The sequence below is a fragment of the Peromyscus eremicus genome, chromosome 4 (genome assembly GCF_949786415.1).
Source record: "Peromyscus eremicus chromosome 4, PerEre_H2_v1, whole genome shotgun sequence".
Lineage (NCBI taxonomy): Eukaryota > Metazoa > Chordata > Mammalia > Rodentia > Cricetidae > Peromyscus > Peromyscus eremicus.
In genome coordinates this window covers 91,424,592-91,444,983 of record NC_081419.1, presented here as the reverse complement: position 1 = coordinate 91,444,983, position 20,392 = coordinate 91,424,592, and the positions used below count along the sequence as shown (strand labels likewise).

Here is a 20,392-nt window from a genome sequence, read left to right as displayed (position 1 = left end):
CCTGCTTTCCTTGCTGGCTTCATGGACCATTTAAAATGCAAAGGAGAAACAATCATCACTCTAAGAGTCAATTCAATAAAGCATTAGTGCCACTTAGTCCCCTATGCAGACAGAAACTTTGTAATTAAGTCTCCAAGGAGACTTAATTAGAGCAAGCGCAGTCCATTTCATCCATCCATTTCACAAAACAATGCCTCCTCTACCACCCTTTCGCCAAATAGAAGATTCAACTCCATTTTTTATTGTTCTTACTAATCACATCTTTTATACTGACATGAATTAAAAAGAGCTTGGATCTGCTCTGTGTCAATAATTTCAACACTTTTGTATCTCTACTTTGGCTGTGATGAAACTTTTTATTGCCATCTGTTTGTCCCTAGACTTTCCATCCTCAAAGTGTTGAAATAGCCAGGTTTAATGGTTCATACCTATAATCCCAGGATACCGGAGAGTCTGGGGGAGGAGGATCCTAGGTTCAAGACCAGCCTGGGCTACCCAGTGAGTTTGACGGCACCTATTCTAAGCCCTTTTCATTCAGCCTCTCTCTAACCATTTTAGAAAGCAAAGCACCTCGCCTCTGTCACCATCTGTACTTCATTTTCATGTCACTCCTTCCTCTCAGAGAAGCAGGCACTTTTTCCTGTCTCCACCAGTATTTGTCAAACGAACAAATGAATGAGTGCCATGAATGGGAAGGACAGACAGGCATGACAACAAATGAAACATTTATATGAAGAGCAGATGGCAAAAAGGACAGACTTCGTGGAACAAGTGGCCTCTACATAGACGTCTGAAATTCAGTGGGGACTGACAAAATGACAAATATTAAGGTAGGCTCACTGTGTGATGGATGAGCAAAAGCTGACTGTGGTCCTCCAAGCACTACTTCCACAAGTCTATCCTGTGAGGGCATTGCCATCTCTCCGCTACTCCTTTCTCTGCTTCCAAAATGCCAAAGGTGTCCTACTCGGAGCTGAAAAGCAACCTTTCCTTCTAATCTTAGAGCAGACCTTGGCAAAGAAAACACTTCAACTGTATTAGCCACTACCATCTCACTGTCGCTGTTTATATATGAACCAAGAGTTGGCTATGCCCTAAGGACAGACTTAGTGGCATCCCTGCCAGAACCAGAGAGGATGGAAGCCCCATCAGGGGAGAAGCATCTCCTTTAAAGGATTGGAATCCCTTGCTAAGCAGTAGAACAGGGTGATCATTGCTACCATTTCATCTAGGCTCACACTCACTTCTCAAACATGCACCAGTTCAGGAGATTCTAGAAATTTTAAGAGGTGGTACCTAGCTGGAGAAAGTGGATTGCAGGGGTAATGGGTCTGAGGTTTATACCTTTTTCCCATTCTCTTCTGTTCTCTGATTGTCATTTATCATAAAATGAGGAACCTCCTCTAACACACACACACACACACACACACACACGCACACGCACACGCACACACACGCACCTCATGACGTTCTAGTCTTTCCAAGTGCATGAGACCAAATGACTCTGGCAGTGGCTCTCAATCTTCCTAAAGCTTACTATGGTTGGTGACGCCCAATCATAAAATTATTTTGTTGCTACTTCATAACTGTAATTTTACTACTTCCATGAATCGCAATAAATATCTGATATCCAGGATATCTGATACGAGACCCCCAAAGGGGTCACAACCCACAGGTTGAGAACTGCTAGACTATCAACTATGGGTTGATCTCTGACACTGACTCAAAACACATATTTACTTACTTCCCTAAATTATTTTGTCACAGCAATGAGAAAACTGGCTAAAGTGAAATAAAGAATGCTCCAAGATGCAGCTGTGCATTATTAAGGAAGATGTGTTTTACACTTGCTGTAGATATTTCAGACACTCTTCCTTGTTTCTAAAAGTGCTTAAAGCTTCACCTTGTCAGCAGACAGTCAGGGAAGAAACATGCCCATTGAGATTGTGATACACAGGATGAAAATTGTGACACACTGTAATCAGTAATAGTAATTGCTAATGTTTATTTTTTACATACCATGGGCAATACTTTAATGAAGATGTTTTATTGTAACTATTACCTCATTGTGACCCTTGCAAAGCCCTAGGAAATTGTATTCCCATTTTATAGAAGGAAAATCCACCCTGATTTCTCACATAACAGGAAATCAGGATGGCTTCTCTAGAATAGTCAAGCCAAGGAAAACAGGAGATCAGCAGAGAGCAGGGAAACCTGGCAGGAAATAACACCACTGGCCTCTTTATAATTCAGCACCAAGAATGTTTGCACTTACATGAGTCTCTAGTAATGTGGCAACTGTCTCACTTCTCAGAAATGCCCATGGTCCTTGAGGCTGACTTGCTTTCTCTTGCTTCTGACTCTAGATCTGTTCATAAACACTGCCACTTGAAGGTTGTCTTAATAGGAATTGTAGCCGTTGGCAGTTTACATGTGTGTAGTCTTGGTGCTCTGTAACTCCTGTGCACAGAGTTATAATTTCATTTTGATTATCTTATCATCCCGAAACAAGGGCAAATAAAAGTTTTTATTCCATTTTTATAGAGACAATTGAAGGTCAACGATGTCCTTAGTCACCGTTGTCGAACAGCACAACTGGGTGCCAACACCCCAAACTCAGGTTCTCCAGTCTAATACAGCTAAGTATTTTAATAAGATGGAGAGCTCGGGTCTCTAAAAAAGATAAAATTCAGTTTTATAGCCACATATTGGATATCCAAGGAATCTATAAGGACATACCACACACAGCAGAGATTGATGGTGAGCTGGAGTTTAGCCAACACCAAACATTCTCAGACTCTACTACAGTCAACTTCATGATTTCTTGGCATGATTTTCATATGCCAAGAAATAGGCTTTGGAAAAACTCAATGGGAATCTTCTGGCAAATGTTGTTTTCTTTGATACAGCTTTAATTCAGACTGCCTGGTGATTAGAAGAACTGTACCTTTAACATTTCACCTGAAAAGAGAATTCTGTGTGTTCTTTTATAAAATAACATCCAGTAGTCAAGGTTTGGGGCCATTTTTTTTTTAACCTGATAGAGAAAAGAATGAAGTCTCCTGAACTTGCCAAACTATCATCCTGATAGTTTACCAGAAAAGGAATTCAGACTGTAGTGGCCCGGATTCCCTGTGGAATGCCCCTCTGAGTCTGGGGAAATTCATGTCATCACTCTTCTCCCATTCAGGAGTCATGGATGTTTGTAGCTTCCATAGTCAGTCAGAGGTCACATGAGAACAAACAATGGAATTCCTGCTCCCAAGGACAGAGGAAGACTATGGTTTCATTTCCCGATCAGAATTCACACAGTTTCCACCTCAGACACTTGTTTTCCAAAGCATTGCTTGGATTTGAATGGTATGGTGTAGACACTCATTGCTGCTCTTCCTGTGGTTTCCAAGGGACTGGGATGTGACAAACAAAAACTACACCCTGCAGACTCAAACATGCAAGCTTCCAGCTTGAGAGTAAAGCCCTTGAAGAGCCCTGGACCCTTACTGCATACAATGCTGTGCTCATGTAAGACAAGTGCTTCATCACTGCAGATGCAACTTGGAACCCTGAGTGCTTTGCAGCTACAACTTGTAAGTCTTTAGGCCAGTAACAGTTGGCCAGTGTAGAGACATAGAAGATAAAGGTGTAGTTCTTGGAAACAACTGGGAAGATCTCACAATCTCTATTATTTTCTTAATGCCTTGAAAGCAGTAAGGAGAAGGCATCAACCACCACCTCAGAGAAACCTCCCTGGTCATGTATGCCATAAAAATACCTTCCTTTCCACACTCTCTGTCCTTCCCCTTGGTTATTGTGTCATGCTGGAAATACATAATTTCATTGCACGACAAATCACTTCCTGTGGGACACTCTTGCTCATTTGGTTGACATCTAGAATCCTCATATCACAAAATGATACCATCTCTGTGAATCAACCCTGTTATCTATATATCCATATTGCCAATGTTGGCCAAAAGAAAAAACAATAGAACAGAGGATAGCCATCCAGCTTGTTTAGCATTATCAGTTTGCATGGATATTCCCACAACCCCTTGTGATCTAAAGCCACCTTCTTCCCCTGCTGTCTTGTGTGAAACCAAGTTAGAAATTATCAGGGGCTATTCTTTATTTTTTGAACACCACCAAACTATCACTGATGCAAGGACAGAGCACCTCCTTTTCAGCTGCTAGGGAAAAGCACTTTTGGGAAGGGAACCCCCTTTTGGTGACCAGCTCACTTTGTTTTCATTCATTGGCAGCCATAATAAATAAATTAAATTAATTAATTAAAAGAACACTTGATGAAGAAATTGACTGCATCATGACTAATGACCAACTGGTCAGCATACTGAAAACTGCTCTTAGCACACCACCGATGTAAACCCTATGACTTCGGTGTAGCATGCTGGCTTCTCTCCTTCTTGTCTCTCCAGAATGCACACATGCCTTTTGTCACATGACACAGTGATGACAGTGCAATGCAGACTGCTGCATCTGATCTCTAGCCTAGGTCAAGACTCAGGGGGCAGCATGCTCCCTGTTCATGTCATATGTACAGGAGGAGGAGGACAGAGGAGGAACATCCACTGAGACATCATCATGGAGTCATTAGAGCTGTGTCATCCCATCCCAAAGAGCTCAATTTCCCCAAGAGATAGTAAGTGGTGTTCTCATTTTAAATATTAGAAAATGAAAGGTGAAAAAGCTCAATAAACTGACCAAATATCATACACTAAGCCTTGAATTTCTCTAAGCCTAGAGCCAAAAATCAAATCTTAGGCTCTTTCTACTGCACCCCTCTTCCCAAATCTGCAGCACAATCAGAAAGTGTTGGGAAATGCCTAAAGGTTAACATTTTTATCTTGAGAGCAAGAATAAGTCATAAGTTTACTTTAAACTTTCTTCTTATATATAGCACCTTGGAAAGAATGTGGGGTAAACTTAAGATAAGAAGCCGAGTAAGAATGTTCCAGGGGCAGTTTGATAAGATCTGGAAATAGGCATGTCTCAGCTAGGATATCTTGGATATTTTTTAAAGACAAAAAAACAAAAAACCTAGCTGTGGAAACCACCTGGGAACTTTGGGAGCTCTTCCACTGACAAGGTTTTTAGAGGCTTACTTGAAGAGTATGGATTGAAAATGTATCATAAACAAACAAATGCCCTGAAAGCTAAAGGACAAAGAGTACTTGTTGAGACACAAGAGGGGCCTCTATCTTTTAACTTCCTACTCTGTTCCAGAGACCTGGGACATGACAGTACCCATCAAATTTAGTTCCCATACCAGAATTCCAGTTTGATGGTTGGAGAGAAAGGACTGTGCACTCTGATTCCATAATAGAATGCAGGCACCTAGAGTTGTCTTCTGCGAGGACACACAGTAGCGTAGAGCTACACGGGTAGAAATCAGAGTGATATCCAGAGGTGGGAAGGAGACAAACAGACCAGAGATGTTTAATGTCCACTGGGAGTACTACCATGAAATTTAAGGAATAGCATCCCAAGTGCTGTAGCCATCAAATACTTAGTGAGAGCCTATGATAGGCCAGGTAGTAAGTCAGTGATATTAGAGACAGAAGGCCATATACAGATTCTTATAAGAGGACACACAGGCCAGGCGGTGATGGCACACACCTTTAATTCCAGTACTCGGCAGGCAGAGCCAGGCAGATCTCTGTGAGTTCGAGGCCAGCCTGGTCTACAGAGTGAGATCCAGGACGGGTACCAAAACTACACAGAGAAACTCTGTCTCGAAAAACCAAAAATAAAAGAGGGCACACAGAACACAGGAGTCAATCATTAGAAAAGTAAATGATGTCACTAATTTACCTATGTCAAGGGTTAGATAGATGGTGCATATTACAAGGCTTTGAGATTCAGAGAATGGAGAGATCGATGAATCCAAAAGGATTAGAAAAGTTATCCCAAGGGTAAGTAACTTTAAATACTATGCATTGAGCACTAGACTGGCAAAAGAGAATCTTGCTAGGCCCATAAAATGGTCTGAGCAGAAGCAAGGAGATTCATTATACAAGGTAGCTTTAGGAACTAGTGCATCAGGGGTCTAGGAAAAAGAATTCACATAAAGTGCCATTCCTGAATGGAAGCTATATTTAAAATGTACCAACATGGAGGCCTTTCCTTCATTACCTGACCTCAATCACTTACTCAGCAGTACTCAAGACCAGGGAGTGAAGAAAAGAAGGCGCTCCCTCTGCAGGGCTGTGGGGCTGGGTTCAAATAGGGCAGTAATGGTGTAAGAGAAATGAAGCAGAACTAACCCTGAGACAGGCTGGCATCAAACGCCAAGGTCCCAAGTACCTTCCTAGACCTTGGCCACTTGGCTTGGCCCAAACTTAGCCAGTTCGTTATCAGTTTCCCCAATGCCCTGGGCTACTCCAACTCCCTTCATCCTCTCTTCTCCTCCTTCTTGCCATCCCTCAGTAATACTGCCTCTCCCCAACCTGCACAGGAGGATTAGTGGATCCAGTACAGGGAAAGAGTCTCTTGCACACTGGCTCATCAATGCAGAGTCTTTTTCCAGCAGCTTGATTTACACCAGAATCAAATAGCTCTGACCCTGACTTTTCTTGTCTTCAAAGTGTTTACTTCCTTTAAGGCAGTGGTTCTCAACCTTCCTAATGATGCGAACCTTTAATACAGTTCCTCATGTTGTGGTGACCCTAGCCATAAAATTATTTTGTTGCTATTTCACAACCGTAATTTTGCTACTATTATAAATAGTAATGTAAGTGTCTGATATACAAAATATTTAATGTGAGACTCCTGTGAAAAAGGTCATTCGACCCCAAAAGTGGTCACAACCCACAGATTGAGAACCTCTGCTTTAAGGGCCACTACTGATACTAAGAAAATAAAACAAAACAATGTGTCTGGGTTTTGTGAATAATACTGCAGTGAGCAGTGCTAATGTTCATTGTGATGATGTGTGTTCAGTGTACTAATATTTCTTCCATACTCTCATTTCAACTTGAAATTCTAGAAAGAAAATGCCTACTTGGTTTGCTCAACCTCCCCATTCTGTCTCCCCTCCAGGCCCATGTTAAGTCCTAACTATTCTGAAAATGCCTCCCGTTGCTCTAGGTATCCCCTCATCGGGCTCTGATCCCTGAGTTCCCTAGTGATGCTTAGCTGTTAGCAGGGCATCTTCAGGGCTGGCACTAGAACGACCATGAGCCCACATGTGGGTTACCCCTTCTCTAGAGGCTAGCACTGGCCCACCACCTGCAAGATGGTATCAACAATAGGTAAATATAGATGTAAACTTTTCCCCAAAACAGTGTAAAATGTTGACTCATCTGCTTTTAAAATCAAAGTATTATAAAATGCAGATCCTTTGTGTGTGTGTGTGTGTGTGTGTGTGTGTGTGTGTGTGTGTGCGTGTGTGTGTGAATTTAAAAAATCAGAATCTGACCATCTTCTAAATGTGCCATAAGGATCTGGGTAAATGACAGACTTCTAACATGCAGACCCTGCTTACTGAATACTGAGTACTGAATATTATCTACTATAATATTTAATATCTAACACCACCCTAGACATTTTGTTTTTACCATCTCAGTCAAGTCTGAGAATGGACCCATGTGATTATACTGATTTTGATAAGAAGTGTCTCTACAAAAGCCTTGGGTGCCTGATGGTAGACCTTTAGGAAGAGGTTGGATCATGAAGGCTTTGACCTCTATGAATGGATTCCTAGCTTAATAGCATTGTTGGGAAGGTAGAAACTACCAAGATCAGGCTCATCTAGAAGCAGGTCATTGGGGTTATGTCTTTCAGGGTTATATTTTGTCCTCAACTCTGTCTCTCTCTGTTTCCCATCTCTCAGGAGATGTGCAGTTGAGTTCCACACACCCTTCCTGTGATATTTCACTCATCCACAGGTCAGAACACGTGGAGACCACAGGCTGTAAGCTCTGAAATCATGAGCCAAAATGCAACTGCATCCTTCAAAGTTGATTCTTTCAGATGCTTTTTGCCACATTCATGGAAACCAGTACCACTGTGTATATTTACATCTGTTTCACATTAAAAGAAACTTCTCGGCATTGAGTACTCTATTTAAAATCTCGTAGCCAGTCAGTGCTAGACTTAACATTGCACCCAGTTCTGTAAAGCCCAAATCACGTGCTCTTAGTAAAAAAACAATTTCCTTGGCTTGACTAAGAATTTTTCTTTTAAGGCCTTTGGCCCTACTGAATTTCCCCACCAACAGTCTTTGTCTCTGAGATTTTGACTACAAGAGTCTTACCTCTTCTAAGCATCCCATTCCTAAGCAAGTACCTTCCAATTCAGCAGAATAATGTCTCCGTCCCAAAGATGTTCACGTCTTTATCCACAGAGCTGGTGTGGATGCTATCTCTGCTAAATGGCGGGGGAGAGGCAATTAAAGACAGCAGACAGAAGTAAGATGGCTACCAGGTGGTTTGGGTATGAAGGGACTCAAGAGCCCAATACAATCACAGAGATTTCATGATTGAAAGAATGAAACAGGAGAAACTGAGAAAGAAATGTGACAACAAAAATCAGAAAACAAATAAGAACACTGTCGTTGCCAGAAAGGTTCCCAAGCCACGGGACACGGGCAGCTTCTAGAAACTGGAAAAAGAAAAGAAATATACTTCCCCTAGAACTCCTGGCAAGAATGCTTGGCTTCACTCCAGTGAGACCCACTTCATACCTTTGACCTCCAGAACTATGAGGTAATGAATTTAGTGAGGCCTGGTGGCATAGGCCTATAATCCAAGCTACTCAGAGACTGAGACAGAAAGATCATGGGTTCAAGACCAGCCTGGGCAACTTAGTGAGAACCTATCTTAAAACAAAAAGTAAGTGGAGGACTCAGTGGTAGAATACTTGCCTGGCATACACAGGACCTCATGTTAACCTTCACAGCATGGTAACTAGCAAACTACCTAAATAACCATGCTGTCTGGAGCCACCAAATTTATTGTTTGTTTCAAAAGTTTTTGGAAGCTTTGTGCCTTCCTATGAGAACAAACAAGGCCAGGTCACAGTCTTAGAGCCTTGTGACATCTCACACTATAGAGAAATCTTTGTGACTAAACCCTAGAGACGGAGACATCACAAATTGTTCCCACAATTAAACCGAAGAATGTTGAAAAGTTAATTCAAATTTTTCACAAAGAAAGGACAGAATCTGGCCTCCTGGCTTCTCTCCTGGGCTCAAACACAGTGTGTTGTCATGTTCCACTAAAGTTCTGGTTAGCTGAGATTTCCTATGGAGGAATATGTTCTGGCTAGTTCCCCTGTGATGCTGCCCTCTGGTACAATCAAGAGGTGCCAGCGAGGTGCGGGCCAGCTGCTGGGCCCACGCCCCCTCTCATACAAACCACACGCACAAATAGGAAGAAGGCTTCCTTCCGGGACTGTCATTTCCTAGCCAGCAAGTCTTGGGTTTCACTTCAGTGGTTAAGGATGTGTCACCCAGGCGCCTTAGCATGGGGCGCTTCCAACCTTCAATTAAAGAACTGTCATTTACTCTATATATTAACATCCAGAACAATAAACACACTGCAAGGTGGTCATTAGAGACAGCCATAATCCATGGCCTGCTGTGTATTGATGTCAACCCCACTGCGTTTGACAACTGAAATAATCCCAAAGAGAACATGTGCTTTCAAAGCCAGCACTCCACTGAGGATAGCCACCCCTGGCTGCCTTCCATCATCCCCCCTCCATCTTGATTCAACCACAGAGTTTTAAACCCTTTGTCTTTTACAGAAAGACAACCACTTCTCATGCTGAGCATTGTACTATACTGGTTTTCATTGATGGGACCTAGTGGGAAATCTTTACTGCAGGCTCATAAAAACAGATTCAGGTTGTTATGATTCCTAATCTAAAGGATGTCATGACGCCATAGAGCTGAAGACATACTGGAAAATCCAACCAATTAAACGAGCAAAGCAACCTTGAGCTCTTGGTGCAGGCAGGAAATAGAGACGATACCGTAGATAGAAAGGCTGATGGACACTCTCGCAGCCTCTTCGTAGAAAGTGAGCTCTTTTCTTTTTTCACTACAGCCCGTGTTTTTTACATCCTTTCCACACAGCACAACTGCAAGTCCCACTGGTGCAGCCACCCAAACTTCTGCATCAGAATGCAGGGAAGGAGACGCATACTGTGCACTGAGAGATTGCATGGGAGGCATGTGCCTGAACGGTCCAGGTGATATAAAGAAAGGTCTAAATGTTAAATTGGAAAGCAAGGAAAAGAAGTGAGCTTTCTCAGCAGCCCAGAGCACTCTGGGACTCAAAAAATTCATAAATGGGTTAAAGAGGGGGTGCTTATCTCTCTTCATGGAGCTGCGGCAATTGTCCACTGGGCCACTGGGGGTGGGGTCTCAGTAGGAAATATTCCTGGGAGGGAAAATTATGTTGGTTATTGCATACAATATACAGCATCCCTCCTGGTTATTGCTTCTTGATAGGCATGGGCCACCCTCAGGCCTCCTCATCCAGAGGCTGCCTCTGGGCTGAGTCATAAGGCTCTGGTCAGTGTGAGCAGAGCCAGCAAGTTCAACTGGTAGGTATCAGCAGAGCCAGCAGGTTGGCACGACTCACAGGGAAACTTGAAGTTCCTAGCATCCTACAGCTGCAGCCTTCCTCAGAAAGAAGCTAGAGAAGACACATGCATGTCAACCTTTAAATATGTGTGCATCTTTAGAGGAGTTACCCTTCTTCTAAGTTATGTTGCCTTTTTATTGGTAATGTGTTATTTTTATGTGTGAGAATATATATAGTTGTTTATGTGAGAGGTGTGCATGTGTGAGTGGGAGACAGAAGTTGGGAGGCAGTCTTTAAGAAACAGCATCCTTAGGACATTCCTAGCAATGTCTTACCCTGCCCCCACTTTTTGACAGCATCTCTCATTGGTCTGGAGCTCACTAATTAGTCCAGACTGTCAAGCCAGTGAGCCCCAAGGATCCTCCTGTCTCTGCCTCCCGGAAACTGGGATTACAAGCATGAGTCACCATATTCCAGCCTTTTTATGTGGGTTCTGAGTATCACATTCAGTCCACTTGGCTTGTATGGCAAACAATTTTACCAACTGAGCCATCACTCCAGACCTATGGGTGTGTGGGAGGTGGGGGGAGGTGTGCGGCGCGTGCATGTGCAAGCACAGTGTTATTTAATAAAGTCTGCAAAAGCAGACCTGAAAGAATTGTACACCATTCCTTTTCTCTGGTCATGGATTCTTCAAATGTTCTAGAAAGGACTATGCCCATGCCCTGTTGGGAAGGCTGTATTTACAATTACAAACAGCTAAGCACACTTTCTTAATTCCAGGGCCCTGCCATGAGCAAGGGAAGAGAAAGTGTGAGGCAAACTGATGAGACTTCTGGGTTTTCTGGAGAACTTAATAGATTTTTGCAGACCTAGCATGGGTCTCTAAGATCTTCAGAAATCACAGCCCTTTGCAAACTTTTCTGGCCAGCTCTACTGATCAGGTTTTTCTATGCATTGTCGCCACCTGCTGGGAAATCCTAGGATTGGCTTCTGGTGCCATGTAGGGTGGACACCTGGCCAGTACAGGGAGGTGTGAGGGATGAGACTTGTCAAGTTCATGCCATGACTTTCATTCCAGAGTGGGTCACTAACCTGGCCTTGGCACACAGGAATCTGAGTTTTAATACTCTTCTGGAGACCTAAAGTCTACATTCCCTCTGGTAACTCATCTGAGTGTTGAATCACCTTCTCTCCAAAATATTTTCCCTTTGGGATCTCAATGATATTTCTGTTTAGGTTAATTTCCTACTGATGTGTTTTGATCAGGAATGAAAAACCAACTGCTTCCAGTTCTCTGTGGGGAAACCCTTTGCATGCCTTCAGAAAGAGTCATGAATGTGCCTAGTTTCTCTGCAAAGGTCTTCAGATTTGTTTTTCTTTAAATTGACTTTGTTTGGCCCAATTGAAAATGTACTCATCATTTCTATAGCTCTTTCCTAAATACTTCCAACATCCCTATCTTTTCCCATACCAGGACGACATGACACCCTTGTGAGGAATCTTCCTAAAGGCAAATACAACGATGTTTGTTCATGCCAGTATCGCATGAACTCAGATCATCCTCTTGGAAAATATTTTCTCAGTATCTTTGTGAGACACACAGGTAAGGTCCACGTGGGAGACAGGATGAATTAGTTACTGATAAACTTGCCAGGGAGAGAGGAAGCAATACAACCATGTCTGTGTGCAATGTGCACAATCACACTGATACATGAGAGGAACAGCCACAGGGCTGTGAGAGGCCAGTGAAAGGAAAGAATGCTTTTAGCCAGGGCACATGGAAGGCTTCACAGAACCAGAGGGACTGGAGAGCTCCTTGAAGAATATGCAGACTTCAGTTGGACTGAAAAGAAAGGGGCTAGGAGAGCCAACAGTCTGAGGAACACTCTGGAGCAGTGGACCTGGGTGGGGATATGAAGTGCTGTATGTGGCCACATTGGGGTGAGTCATGGGGCAATAAGGGAAAGGTGGATGGGATGGATTGTGAAGATGTCTCCCACAATGGGAGCCATTCAAGAATCCAGGTCCTCTGCTCATTTCAGGTTTTATATTTGATTTTATCAACTTGGAGACAACTCTGTATCTCTCTCAGCTGCTCTCAGTGTCACTTGGTCCCCATCCAGTACTGGGTTTTGAATCGCTGCTAGCAGCTGCAGACTGGCCATCACTCAGGTTTTCCCCTACCTCTGGGCATCCTGTGTGACACTAACCTGACCCGACTCCTTCCTTGTCCAACCCTTCAGAAGACAAGTGCCAGCTGACCAGTCACTCCTGGCTTCTTTGCCTGACACTGTGTCTGTAATAATTCTTTTCCTTCGGTAGAGGTAGAAATGTGGGTCATCAGGCAGTGAGACCCTGGACAAGTTATCTGTCATTGTAGCTTCAATGTTCTCATCTTTAAGGAGAGGGAGTCCACTTTCTGGAGCTTATATCCCTGTCCATAGCCACTCTAGCCATTTTTGTGGGCTAAGTTTAGCTTCCCTGGAAGAATTTGCTTCTGAAAATGGAGTTTGAAACAAACTGGATCTGTTACGCATTCAACCTGCTTTGAGTTATGTGTTTCCAAACAGGAGAAGAAGAAAGGAGGAGATGAGAAGCAGGCCTGGCTTCCCTTCTTGCCAAACTGTCTCTCTTCCAGGAGATACTTTTAAAGACAAAGAGAAAATGATGGATCTGAAACTACAAAAAAGAAAAAGGAATGAACTGCAGGTGGCATCCAGCAATGCTTCAGCCAAGCTCTCCATCCTCCACAGTTTGAGTCCCTACACGGACCTCGCTTGATTGAGTCTGTCAATAGGGGCAAGGCACTTCCCCTCTGTGGTCCTCACTGGAGCCAGTGCCCTGGTTTTAATTAATTCTTCTGATAATCCTGTAAAGTTGGGTGCTATCCACCCCAGTGTACAGACAGGAAAACTAAGGCTTTGAGTTTTCCATGCCTCATACCGAGTGGACCTGACAAACCATTCTCCTGTGACCTTTCTTGAACTAGAGGAATCAAAATTAGACTGTTCAGATACATAGAGCCTTCTAACAAATTAACTTACAGATCTTATAAGAGTGGCATCATAAGACACAAGAGGAAAATGATGTCTGCATTTGTCATCCTGGACCTTGGAAGCCTGCAGCTAATTAGCAGTCACAGCAACAAGCTTCTCAGGAAGAATAATTTCCATTCCTGGGCCTGAAGCCTAGCCAACCATGTGGCTTAAGAAGATGTAGAATGGGAAGGGATGGTAACCACAGGGGGGGGGGGGAGCGATGGCAGCTGGGTAGTCAAGAAGAGACTCTACAGGGGGTGACAGCTTTCATCCCAACTGGCCATTTCTGCTCACTTCCAAAGACAGGGAATCAAAAACATATTGATGGTTCCAACCTTACTTCAACAACAGAGGAGTCTTTAAAATGCCACTGAGTTTAAAAAATTAAAAAAGCCTTGGGATTTGAGAGAGGACCCACAGGAATGTGGTATGGACTCCTCTTTTTTTTTTTTTTAAATACTGCACATTCTTCTTTCACATTCTATGATTTAAATGAGTTTTACAACCAGCTGGAGCAGATTCTAAGATCTTTTCAAGTTCTGACTTCCTCCATACTTGGCCCATAGGAGGCCAACGAGTATGTGTTAATGGATCGACCAACAGCTATGCTTCAGGCCCTGGCATCCCTAACGTCTAGAAAGCCCTTTTCTTACTGTGATCAGCACTGTTTTCATTCTGGATACCCAGCTTAGCCCAGCCCAAAGCCCTCCCCAGTTAGACTATGCAATAGCAGGTCAGTTCTTAATTCACAATGCTGATAGAAGAGAATGCTTTATTTCTTCTGTAAGGGGAGAATCCACATTCTGTCACTCTTGGTTATAGCTACCATTTCTCATGTATTGAATTTTCAAAGAACTCTAAGTCCTTCATCTTATCTGCCCCACACAAGGATGCTTGAAAACAGGCAGGTTTCTTTGGTTACAAATAACAGAAGCCTAGTGTGATAGAGCTTAACTGGAAATAAAACTCAGACAACCAGGAAAGAATGGAGGACGGATTTCAAGGGCTCAGAAATAGGGATAAATAAATGTGATCTCCTCCCACCTCTCTCTACCTCCCTCCTTCATTTCCCCTCTCCCTGCCTTCCATTTTACTCTCCATAACTTATCTCTGCTTATATATTCTCCCACCATACCTCCTATTTCATTTGACTGACTCGTGAAGTGCAGGGCAGAAATATTACTTTCTCTTATCAATGTCTAAGGGTTTCACAAACTTGAAGTAAGAAACAAATAATTCTCCCAAGGAAAAGCAAGTTCTGTATCCAAACAGAAAGAAGGGAACTGGAAGCATCCAAAAGCCAGCTCTCCACCTCAGCAGGGTGTAATCAATTACTCTCCTCTGAACACCACATTGACACTGAAGCTCGTACAGCTGCTCAGCTCTTCAGTGCAGCCACATGCTGCTCCTCAGCAGATTCAAGGTGAGAAACCAAGGTTCCCCGTGTTCTCTCCCCCGTGGCCTGCTTCAATAAACACCAGCCTATGAAAGATTGGTTAAAGCCTCCTCTAATCCAATGCTTCTCTTCCTTTTGGGAATATTTAGGATAAAAGATAAATATCCTTCAAAAAATGAAGCTACCACTCAATTATTTTTATAATGTAGCCTGGAAATCTACTAAAATAGCAATTACAACCACAACATTGGACCATCAGGGAGTGCTCACTACGTGCAAGAACCATTTTTCAGGGACTTGTATGTGTTAACTCCCAGCTCCATGGGACTAATGATCACTGAATGCTTGGAAAACTAAGGCTGAGAGGTCAAGTCACATGTAAAGTCACAGGTAGGTAGCAAGAGGATTCGAGCTCCTGATTGCAGGCCGATCTGGACTCCTATCTACTTGCTACACACCTCTGTAGCTGCTCTCCCTGAGGATTGATTAAAATACTCCTGTGGCATTGCAAGATATGGGCTTTTCCTGACTTGGGCTTACATCACTAGTACTTTTTGGTTATCTTTGAAAGTGAAAGAAATTGAAAAAAATGGAAGAAATTTGATCTGTATGTCAGAGATGTGCTCTGTAGCCAGATTAGATATCCCCCAAACAGTTACATCAACTCATTTTTTTTCCTTTCTCCCGGGTCATTTTGCATTGATCTTGAGTCCCTCCTGAATCTCTCTGACTTGGCAAAACCCAGGTCACCGTATGATCCCACTGAATCATGGTCTTCTCTTTCTAGTTTCTTTCTTCTGCTGGGAACTAAATCACCGACTCCTCTACATTGTAGCACTGACACGTGCTGCTGCTCTTCCAAATTTGCCTTCTTCCTGAATGTCCTAGCAAGACTGTGAAGATCTCCAGAAAGAAGACTTACTGGTCTCACTGGGGTTTGAGTCTCCATTGCCCAGTGTAGAGATGGTAGTGGGAGACATTCAGTGTTACTAGTGAGCGAATAAGTCAATGCAAGTTAGAACACACATGAACACAATGTAATTACTTGATGGGAAGATCCAACAGTAATTCCAAGGTTATAGCCAGTTCTTTCTTATGTTGCTTAGAGGTGTACCAAGACTGAAGTTTTGAGATGAAAACCAATGGCCTTGGAGTGGAATCAAAAGAAACAGTCCATGTTCAGTCCCTATCATTGTTATGTCTAGAATGCCAAAGGGAGAAGAAAGAAGGAATAAACACAATCCAAACCATGTAACTACTGGGAGCCTGTAATCAAATTATTTTGGTCACCTCCTCTCGGTCCTAACCACAGGAGTCCACTTCTAAGCATAGGTCTGAAGGTAACCTGACCTATGTCAAACCCAGAGTTCTGCTGGGTGTATTTCTTCAGCTATATCCTCAAGTAACTGATTAGCTCTCTCAGGGGTGTGGGCCAAACAGCCGGTCTTGCTTTCCGACTATCCTCCTCAGGCCACTGGAACCAGACCTCCTTCTAGCTGCACGATACATTCCTGCATGGTCTCTGTTAGAACATACTCCACAGAGAGTTTCTACTTTGAGCACCTAGACATCCAACCTCCCTCACCCTCTCCATCTCCCTTCCCTCCCCCTCTCTAACATTAGACACTAACGTAATATACTTTCTTTTGTGGGGGTAGCCAATTCTTGGATTGGATCTGATTCCCACTCCACAGGAAAGAATGATCGCCTGGTACTGTGAACCCAGACAAAAACTCATGGCTGGAGAGGTCATGAGTTTTATGGAGAATTGACTATGGTTGTTTAATTGACATGGCACCATTCTTCAATCTAAATAGTTGTGTTTCTATCCATGAATGCTAATTGCCCTCAACCTTGGTCAGGGAAGCTTCTCTTTGCAGTAAACAGTGGTGTATTCAGAGATTGCTCAAGGTATGGAGAATAGGTGGCAGTTGAGCACTCGGTCCTAAACAGGACATTATGTCACCCCCTCTAAGGCTCAGGAAATACTGCAGAAGAGGAAGGAAGAATGTAAGAACCAGAAGATAAGAAAAATATCTGTGGAATGCTCTCTTCTAGGCATGACACAGCCATTGAAAACATAGTCTCATCGAGCCTGCACAGGCCTGGGCCTGCCAATAATCAGTCCTGGGTTGGAGAAGGCAGAAGGGGTCATTCCTGATGAACTATTGTCTTCCAGTGGGCGATTGTCTTCAGTTGTCTACCTTCACGTATCGAATGGACAGTTCCATGTCCATAGTCATACAAATGGCCCTGGTGAAACTTAGAGAATTGCAAAAGAAAAAAAAGACATGAGAATAAGAAAGGAACTTGGGAGTGGTGAAGTGGTTGACAGGGTGGGAGGGAGGAAAGAAGGTGGGAATGAGAATAATTAGCATTCAATATGCACATTGATGAAACTGTCAAATAACCAACTTAATTAGAAAGAAGAAAAATGAGTAAGCCAAAAACAGAACTTTCTGTTTTAGGATTTAGAAGTCAAGATTCAGCATGGCATAGCTTAACCACCTTAAAGACTAGAGTAAATAAAAGGAGCACCTGTCATTTATAAGAGGGGGATATTTTAAGTTAAAGTGGGTAATATCAGATCTCAGCTTAGATATGGTATTAGGCAGGGTTCTTAGATAAACAGAACCCATAAAATGAACAAATATATGTCAGCAGGGAATTTATTAGATTGGCTTACAGGATGTGATCTAAGCATTTCCCAATGGCTGTCTTCATGCTGGAGAGGCTGTGAATCCAGGGCTATTCAGTCCACAAGCCAGATACCTCAGTGGTCCCAAGTATGTCTCTGAAGGCCTGGAAGATTCCTGGAGCCTATGAGTGTTTGTGTGTGTGTGTGTGTGTGCGTGTGTCTGTGTGTGTGTGTGTGTGTGTGTGTGTGTGTGTGTGTATACAGTCTATAAATATTCAGGAAGGCAGAAGAAGCAAGGTGTTAATGTCACCAAATAATAGCATTAGCCATGGTGGCCAAAGCAGCCAGACACCAGAGGAGATAAATTCCAGTAGATAAACTTGCTAGCACAACATAAAGGCAAGGAGGCAGAGTCTAAATCTTTCTTTTCTCTTCCTTTTATCTGGGTTCTCACTAGAAGTTGCAGCCCATATTTAGGGTGGGTCTTCCCATTTCAGTTGAACTGATCAAGAAAATATATAATAATGAATAAATATTTTCTTTATGAATATGTAAAATGCATATAAGATAAAATATAGTGTAGTATACAATTATTTGTGATATTATCATAACACTAAATAATGTAATAAAATACATTCTTTTTCATGTACTGTATTATAATAGTATTATATATAATTGTATATAATGTACAACATATAACCATGTTCTGAATTTGCTGACAAGTTATGGATTCTGTAAATGCATTGAAATATCTTAAGTTCAATACTGACTTACAACAAAGGGACAGAGAGGACCATGAATGAAAGCAGAGCCTCCTGCCCAAGATGAGTCTCTTGGACCCTAAATGCCAAGAGTGGTGTCTATGCACAAACTCACACAATCCTCAGTCACATTTTTCCCTGGGAGTTCTCATCATGTCTGCATGCTCATCTCAAGGCCAGGCTATTGACAGGCCAGCTGGCCTGCTCACAGAGCTGGACATTTATTAGCATGTCTGTGGGCCTGTTACATGTGTACCCAACTATTCCAAAGTACTTGCTAAATGAAGAGAATACTACCATGTACTGGTCTCTGAGTAAGAGCTGTTTTTCTCTCAAATGATTCAACTTCTAACATCAACACAAAAGCTAATACTGATTTAATAATCAACAATTGGTTCCCGTTCAACTTAGAGCCATGATTTCAGCTTCCACCTTGTGGCCCAAACCAGACTAGTATCTGACATCACGTGACAACTGAAGGAAGACTGCAAAGGTCTCAACTTGTATGTACCATCAGCCTATACTTCCTCCAAATGGTAAAACTTGTGATACAGGTTAAGCTGCACTAGAATTTCCCAAGCCGAATGCCTGGAATATGGGTAGTAATGAATTAGCTTGTCAATTGATGCCAGAAGCCAAGGGTGAAATTCTCTTCCTTATGGATCTAGGCTCTCCTCTTCCATTCATAACATTACACATGTTTACAAAGGTTCCACCTACCCTTGAGGAGCCCAGGGAATTAGAATCGAGAGACTCACTGGTCTAATCCCTTCCTTTGATTTATTAGCCATCAGGGTGAAGAGTTACGCTTACTCCAGCAGGACGCTAGAGCTCCAGGAAGGACTCGCTCCCGCATCAGGCCAGCTCTAACTGCTATTTACGACACCAGTCTTTGAAGAGGAATCTTGACTAGGGTGAACTTTCTCCTTTGTCTCTGTCCTTTTCATCATCACTGCCACCATGGACCTCTCATTATGTCCCTGTTTACTTTGTGCTTTGCTAAATGTCATCCATAGGACATATGCAGGCTATTTTGGTAGCATTGTGCACAGAGAAAATGTTTTGCTCAAGCTCCACCTTTGGTTCACGCTGCCTGGAGCCTGCTGAAGTTAATTGAATTGGAGAGAGAAAGCAAACAGACCAAGAAGAAAGAGATCGTTATGGCTTGAAATCTACCACTCCTTCCCTGCATGCATCCATCTCTTTCTCTCCCCTCCCCAACAGTTAGACTTCTATAGCATCCGCCCAAGTCATTCTAGAAGCAGAATAAGAATCTTGTGGAGCAGCTATGATATCAGAGCCATCCATTATTACAGGCTTAAATTGGAGAGCCTGAGGGAGAGAGCTCTGTGTGCCACTAATTATAATATGGCTATAAAATCTTTTCTGTAATAAGCAATTTTCCACAAAAACAACATTTCTAAGTCTTCTGGGATGCAGCCAAAACATAATTTGAATTTCTTGTCCACTTTTTAAATAGGAAACTTCAAACTCCCTAAGCATTATACAGTTACAATCTTGAATTGTTTGATTTTCAGTAGAAAACTCATTGGGGAAAAGAATTCATTTCATCGTGGACCTTTTGGTTTAGCCTCCATGAGGCTGCAGAATGTCTGCTAATAGTCCACATATCTATGAAGAGTCTTTGAATGGAGAAAAAATATTGCCTGTTGTCTGCTTTTCCTGGAAATAAGACATGCTGCTTTTATTCTATACTGGAAATAAAGAATTGAGAAAAAATATTAAGAAGTCTATTCTTGGGCCAAGGAGCTAGATCAGTGGGTAAAAACACTTGACCTGCAAGACTGACCACTTGAGTTTGATCACCAGAACCCACATTTTTAAAATGCCGGATGTGGGACTGCCAGGAGAGTTCATCAGGTAAAGGTACTTGCCACCAAGCTTGACTGCTTGAGTTCAGTCTTTGGATCCTACCAGGAAGAAGCAGAAAACTAATTCCTGGAAAGCAAGTTGTTCTCTGACTTCCATATGTGTGTGATGGCACATAC

The 20,392-nt window shown here is 42.7% G+C and overlaps 1 long non-coding RNA gene across 4 annotated transcripts in view; it reads right to left on the bottom strand.

The window, feature by feature from the left end:
- The window catches only part of LOC131909476 (uncharacterized), a 224,323-nt gene that overhangs the window by 178,243 nt on the left and 25,688 nt on the right, over positions 1-20,392 (bottom strand). The window contains exon 3 of one of the 4 annotated variants that reach the window (XR_009378859.1): positions 2,276-2,460. The exons of 2 other annotated variants lie outside the window; for them this stretch is intronic. This is a non-coding gene — a long non-coding RNA (uncharacterized LOC131909476). Of the gene's footprint in view, positions 1-1,985; positions 2,461-20,392 lie in introns of those variants that run through there. One more of the 4 variants, XR_009378858.1, reaches the window with a different exon arrangement.